Genomic DNA, 7975 nt, shown 5'->3' with positions numbered 1-7975 from the left:
AATAATATGGATTCTTTGGAAAAGTTTGTCAAAAAAAGGGCAATTGCGTGTCGTAGAACACCGCAAAAAAAATAAAAATTTTGATGGCAAAAATCCATTAATTTAACTAATGATATTTATTAGTACACGCCTCGCGAAGTACAAATAGAATCTATAATCAAATAATAATTTTGTGTGGCTTCTAATATGCAGTTATTGAATTTATGTCTGGATTCATATTGAATATATTTGAGTCCCCAAATTGCAAAAAAAAATTGTGCGACAGATATATTCAATATGAATAATTTTCTCAGTATAGTTACGTACATGTCTTAGCATAGACCTGTTTCGATGAAAAAAATAGGGCAGCGTAGTTCGCCTCCGCGCGGTGCTCGCTGGAAACGATAGCATATCAACGGCAGTTGAAGGGCTTGGCGGCTAAATGAACTACAAACGAGGAAGCGCGGTAGCGCATTGAGACTTATGGGTCAAACACAATTGGTACGTTTGCGTGCGTTTTGACAGTTTTCCCATGGGAAAACTGTCAAAACGCACGCAAACGTATCAATTGTGTTTGGCCCATTAGACTGCCATTTAAGCCTCAATTACGGTTCTGGCAGACGTGTTAAAGGTTGTGTGTTTTGTATATTGTTATATTTACAGTAAGCAGCGCCGTAGCGTGTGGTTGGCCAGGTTGGCCCCCGCCAAGGGCGCCAGGCCTTAGGGGGGCGCCAAAATCCAGAATTGAACTATAGGAAATGATGACAAATCTCATCAAGGTTTTTTACGCGGTTGGATGGATACCTAATCACTTGAATTTCGTTTGATTTTTTTGTTATTTTTTGTGGCGAGGTTATTTTATTTTTTATTTTTATTCCTTTATTTATAGGCACTCTGTGTTACTTAACCGCTACTGTGCCCATATCTACTGTGGTATTCTGCTGTACAGAATCCACACAGAATCTATTTTTAGATTTTCCATTACTCATTTATTGTTGTCGTTGCCAGTCCATCTCACCGTGAGTCAATTGTGTCCGCTTGTCCATGTCGTGTTATCCAATGATTGTTGCATTGTTCGGTTGCCATTTATCCGGGTAACGTTGGAGGAATGCCTCCGAGAAGAACTAGTTATCAGTCGTCATCAGGCAGCCGTCAAGGTAAGGCACATACCCCAAAATGCCACAGTATGGGCTGCGGATCTGGCGACTGACGAGGGTTTGGTGGAGGGGCTGGGAATCGTGTAGCCAACTGCGCTACGGGACCCCCGGTGGTGAGGTTAATTTCTTGTTTTACTGATGCTGAGGGTCTCAATCGGCTAAAATCAAACCGTGTTTAAAACCTTGGTATATTCTCAAATTTATCGATTCAAAGTGTTTTAGATTCAAGCTTTTAACAGACGTTTCCCTCGGGGACTACATGCGCAATCAACCGTTGAACTAATTTTCGAAAGGCCTTTTCCGTCAATAACTGATACAGGTAACAGAACGTAGGCTCAGGGAGCATCTTCACTGACTATTTTTTATCATTTACCTTAAGGAGAAACAGGTGAAAATAGAAAGGAACAGGAAATATATTAAGAAATATATTAAAAGATTGGATTGGAACATTGGAACAAGTTTCTGAAGAGGAAGCCCTAGTTGAAGACTTAAGAACGCCAAAGGCAAAACACAGAGTAGACTGTAAAAAACGCGATAGGGATAGGGAGTTTATTTTGGTTTAGGGAAAAAATCGGACCATAACGATCGCATTTGATCCTGTGAAATTTTCGGTTCCTTTAAACCAGACAATTGTATAAGGGTGAAAAAACATATATATCTTGATCCAAATAGGCCCGGAGTTGTCTTTTTTATACGACATGGTCAAATCACTATTCTTACCTTCTACCAATTCTCTCCAAGTTAAATTTCATTTGAAGTCCAGTAGTTTTTTACTTGTCCGTTTTGGTTTTTTACTTATCCGACGTTGCAGCTGTTGTATGTTAGAAAACAAACCCAATCTTAAAATCACTTTTCCAAAATTTTACAAAAAGGAAACATGAAAGCACTTTCTCCATCACTGATCAAAAGTGGTTTACAACTATTTACGATAGACGATAGACTATACTAATCTTCAAAAAAGCTACAACGCATCGGCCGAAACGTCAGGCAAGGAAAAAGACCTCGTCCTGATGTTCTGGACTGAGAAAGCCAAGTTCCGAGTATTAGATCTCATCCAGTCGAAAACACCCTACCCTAACACCATGAGTCCAGTAGTTCTTTCAAACCACCGACCAAGGTCTAATTTAGATTCCGACGGTTATTCAATCTACTCTAAAGTGAGATTCTTCTTGTTGCGACTACGTCCGAAAGTGATCTAATCGCTGACCGGCACACTTGAGAGATGGATTTTATTGGCCTAGCTAGATCCACTAGTGCGTGAATTCACAAGGAAGTCTGGATTTTGTGTCGGCAACACACGCACTACTGAAACTAGTTTTTTTGCGATTATTAAATTAAAGATTATTAACTTTCAGAAAATCGTTGAAATCTCCATAAAAGGGATTTTTAGAAATGTTCTGGACTTTTTTTAAAATCTTTGCACCTATTGAAACACATGCAAGTCATAGAGGAATTCATAAAGCAAACATTATTGAATCTTTTTAATCTTAATTTTTAAATTTTATTAAATCCACCACGCTAAAAATGTTGATTTTGAGGGGCGCCCAATAACGTTTCGCCTAGGGCGCTGGGAGTCCACGCTACGGCTCTGACAGTAAGTTATATTTACAGTTATAGGACTCTAGTTATATTGTGTATTGCGAGGGCTGACAGCCGAGTCATTCTACTCCCTTAGTAGAGCCGGGTGAAACCGACTCGAAACGGCGGGTGGGCTAATGGCAAGGCTCCCTTCCGTCCCATAAAACCGTGGCGCGCCTTGTGGCACGCTGTCCAATTCTGCTGTCTGGTTGGTGACCAGACAGAAGTAGGCTCAGACTAACGCCGATCTAGCTCTGAACACGAAAGTGTCAACCCACGCATGGCCTCCCTGCTTACTCGCAAGCATAGACAACCATGAGATCATAGGGGCGACTACTTCAGTAGGATTCGATGGCAGCTGCAAGGGGGACCCATGAGCTATGTCAAATACTCCAGTTTCAAGAGGTAGGGGCGCCGTAGGCGCAGCGGGAGACCCCTTCACAAGTAGGGGTCTAGCGAGGTCTCCACCCACTAGGGAGGAGAATGGTGTTGAGGCAGTAGCTAGTTGGCACGGGACTAGCTCTACCCCAGCAGGAGGGGTTGACAGCCAGAGCGATGCTCAGGCAGTCAACACACCAGGCGAGCCTCTAACCGGTATCCGGTTAGTCGCCAAGCAGCTCGATGAGATCATCGAGTTCACGAGCGGTCGAAATAATATCAGCAAGGATCTGAAACAGAAACTTCTGGTACTTCGACAGTCGGTTCAAGCGGTAAAACGCGAACACGGCACGCTCACCAGGAGGGAGGTTGGAAGCGAGAAGGGGGAGACACGTACTCCGGCAGAACCCTTCTCCTTCCTTGGAGGGAAGGTCTCGACGCAAGAACTGATTGGTACCACCCCGAGTGTCGGTTCGCGCCCGGCAGCAGTCAGAGGGTCGGTTCGGCAACGTTAAGCGGCGCCTTACTGTTACGGACAGCGGTACGGTCGAGTCCGATAGGGCGCCCGATCGTCGAGAGAGGGCACCCAATCAGGCGAAACCACGAGGGAAGGGCAACGGTGCGGCCCAGGCTACTAAATCCAAGGGTGATGGTAGTCAACCTGCGACGACTGCTCAGCGGACCGAAAATCCCTGGCAGCTCGATAGCAGAGCTAAGAGGAGGGAAGAGGGTCCTCACCCTGCAAGGAAACTTAGGGACAGAGGCGAAGCCTTGTTGGTCAAGACCGACAAAGAGAGGTACGCCGACGTTCTAAAGACCATGCGAGGTGCCGAAAAGCTTTCGACACTGGATGAGGACGTGCGAAGCGTCAGACGCACCAAGGCAGGCGAACTGATCTTGGTGCTGAAGCGTGGAGCAAAGGCGAGCGGTACCGTCTATAAGAGGTTGGCCCAGGAGGTCCTGGGTGAGGGAGTGGAAGTGAGGTCTCTGGGCACCGAGGTGACCCTCCGGTGTAAACAGCTGGACGAAGTCACCGAGGCAGAGGACCTCATTTCGTCTTTAAAGTTGCAGTGCGATATAGAAGTCGAGCGGTCTTCTATTCGTCTTAGAGGTGGGCCCTTTTTTCACGCAGGTAGCTTGGTTCAAGTTACCGGTAGCGGACGCCAAAAAGGTCCTGGCGGTCGGGAAACTGAAGGTTGGATGGTCAATATGCCCAGTAAGCATATTCCAGCCACCTTTAGTCGAAAAGTGTTTTAGGTGCTTCGAATCTGGTCACAAGTCATGGGAGTGCAAGGGGCCGGACCGAAGTAACCTGTGTCGTCGTTGTGGAGAGGAGGGACATTTTGCGCAGGCCTGCGATCAGGGCCGGATTTAGACGGAAGGGGCCCCGGGGCCGACAGCTTGTGGGGGCCCCAAAATGTACAAAAAGGTTGGTTTTGGTACCGTCAACTGGGGGGAAGATGATCATTTTTAAGACAAAACATGCAATAACAATGTGTGTTTACATTTTAAATCGAAACAAATATTTTCAAAACATGTACTGGTATACGTTGCAATAATCAACAACTTTAGTTTTCTGAAATGCGTTCGCATTTATTAAAATAAATTAAATTATCACACATTTTTTGAGTAATCTGGTTTGGGGTGAAGTTGATCAAGACAGCTGTACTAAAATCATTATGACCTAGTAGTCAAAATACACTAGGTTATTCGTATGAATGTTGAATTTATTACGTAAAGAAGTCTACGAAGTCAATATTTGAAACGAAAATAGCGTCATTTATGACTATCTCTCTCTTTCTTCCACAAAATACATTTTCATGATTATAATCGAAAAACTCGGATTTCTACCTAGCGGTAACATTACTTAAACAGAGAATATTGTTGACTACCGTTTCATAAAAAAAAAATGGCACTTTTGACTGACACATCAAATGATCATCTTCACCTCAATGATCATCTTCCCCCCAGTTGACGGTACATAATATTTGTGGGGGCCCGGAGCCACGGCCCCCCCGGTTCCCCGCTAAATCCGGCCCTGCCTGCGATAAAGCACCAAGGTGCCTTATCTGCGCTAGTAGGAAGCAAGCCCGTAACCATGTTATGGGTGAACTGGAGGGTCGACGAAGGCTACACCAACAGCGACCACCTAGCCATCCGCTACGTGATCAGCTGTGGTGTGCAGCAGTCGAGGTTGAGAAATCCCCGTCAGGTCCGTGGGTGGAAGGCCTAAAGCTTCGGCAGCGAAGTTTTCACCGCGGCGCACAATGGTCGGATTCGTCAAATTTCACGACATAAATCGATAACTCGAAAACCATCAGTGCTATAGTTTTGACGTCTTCAGAAGAAATGATCTACAACTCTTTTGACTCTTTTGAGTTAGGAGTTCATATAATTCTACAAGTTGTAGAGAATTTAAATCTAAGCATTTTTGCTCAATAAACATTTATTTTATCTCATATAGGTGATGTTTTATGACAAAATAGCTAAATTTAGATAGGGTGGTCCCGAAAAAAAATAGTTTTTAGCTTCTACTTTCATCAATTCAGAATATTTTCAAAAAATATCTTAGCCTCACTTCACGGTCTTTGGGTGGCGCTTCTTTTGGTTACATAAGATGGTTGATAGCTTCATTTTCAAGCATATTATAAGCGTTTTTTCATGAAAAAGTGATATTTTTCTGAGCATTCTGCTGCAGCTAATAGCAAATATTAGCAAAAATTTCAATCGTTATCAGAAAGTATACATGCAGGCCCATCAAATCCATGGTATTTCATTTGTCCATGTTTGTCCACTTTTGTTTGATAATCATATTAGTTTTTGTATGAAAAATCAGCTATTCCATGGGAAACACACACTAACTTTTTCTATTTCGAGCTCTGCAAAATTGAGCACCGTTGTAGCTCAGTAAATTTCAAAACTGAACTTCGGCAGAAAATTTCGTTTATTACTGATTCTCAGCAAAATATTTGCTGTATCTCGGCAACTGAAACGTCACTTTTACTGAGATCTCGGCAAAAATTATGTTTGCTGAAACTCGGCGGTGCCCACCTCGGGAAAATAAACAAAAACCGCTGAGATCTCGGCGAAATAAATTAAGTGTGCATATACCATATCTCTGATTTTCGCAATATTTGGTAGAATCATTCTTTTTCGAAAATAAATAAATCCAGATTGGTTGAAAAAATCAAAAAAAAAATTAATTTTTTTTTAACATAATTTTTGAACTACTGGACCAATTATCAATGTTCATGGAGTCTTTGGCGACCCTCACTTAGAAACTGCGAAAATGAAATTATTCTGCGAATTAGCCATGAAAAACCAACTTGAATTTTATTATATTGTACTTCGCCACAAAAGTAGCGCTCTTAAGCATTCATTTCATGAGAAAACCTTGAAAATCGTTCCAGTAGTTCAAATGTCAAATGATTTTTTCGACTTTTCCATACGAGTTGATTTAAATATTTTAGATAAAGAACGATTCTTTGTGGGCTTTGTGGCCGTACTGTTAGCGACGTCAATCGTATAGAGGCATGGGCTATGGAGCGTGGGCTCAATTCCCGCCTCGGTTAGAAGGAAACTTTTCGTGATCGAAAAATTCTCCACCGGTCCACTGGGTATTATGTGTCCTGTCAGTTGTCTAGGTATTAAGTGTTCAGTCTGTACCACCTCTGGTCGAGAATGGTGTTCTTGTCTTTTATTCTACCAAATAATGCAAAAATCTAAAAAATGATATATGTGTTTCGCATGAAATTCCTAATTTTTCGTATAAAAATAATACTATCGTCAAACAAAAGTGGACAAAGATGGACAAATGAAATATCATGAATTTGATGGGCCTGCATGTATACTTTCAGAATACGATTGAAATTTTTGCTAATATTTGCTACTAGCTGCAGTAGAATTCTCATAATAATATCACTTTTTCATGAAAAAACGCTTATAATATGCTTGAAAATGAAGCTATCAACCATCTTAGGGTCTGTTCACAAATTACGTAACGCAAAAATCCGAGTTTTTGACCCCCTCCCTCCCCCTTGTAACAAAAAGTAACATTTTTTGTACCCCCTCGCTCCCCCATGTAACGCGTAACTGTGAAAATTTTAAAGGCAGATTTGTTTTCCTTCACCGAAACATGTGGGTTTTGCTGTTTTTAACAGGCTTCAAGTGGTTGAGCTAAAATGCAACTGCTTTGAATGAAAACTCTCTGGGTTTCCTTGGCTTAGTTTGGAAGATCTAATCATGAAACACAATACCAATCAAAGCAACGTTCCCGATGTCGTTCCATCAAATAATATAATCTGTAAAAATCGTGAATATTCTTCGTGAGACAAAAAATCCTCGAAATGTAGCAACAACTTTTTGAACAAAACTCGACGTCTTTAAGAATTGAAAAAAAAACATCAAAATATCCAGCTCTGAGATAAAAAGTTTAAAACTACAAAGACTAACATGGGACAATTATGATTAGTATGGTTTTGAAGAGGATAGGTTGATGCGTATTTATCGTCTTGACATGTCAGCAATTACTTCAATCAGTGTTAAAAAATATTTAAAATAATTTTTATTCGCGTTATGCGTAACATTTGGTAGTACCCACCCCCTCCCCCACCTTTTAGTGTAACAAAGTATAACACAAGTTGGACCTCCCCCCTCCCCCCAAAAGCGTTACGTAATTTGTGAACAGACCCTTATGTAACCAAAAGATGCGCCACCCAAAGACCGTGAAGCGATGCTTAGACAGTTTTTGAAAAAATATTCTGAATTGATGAAAGTAGAAGCTAAAAATTATTTTTGTCGGGGCCACCCTCTCTAAATTTTGAAATTTTGTCATAAAACATGACCTATATGAGATAAAATAAATTTTTATTAAGAAAAAATGC

This window comes from Armigeres subalbatus, chromosome 1 (assembly GCF_024139115.2).
Source record: "Armigeres subalbatus isolate Guangzhou_Male chromosome 1, GZ_Asu_2, whole genome shotgun sequence".
NCBI lineage: Eukaryota > Metazoa > Arthropoda > Insecta > Diptera > Culicidae > Armigeres > Armigeres subalbatus.
The sequence above is the reverse complement of the archived record's forward strand: the minus strand, read 5'-3'. Positions refer to the sequence as shown.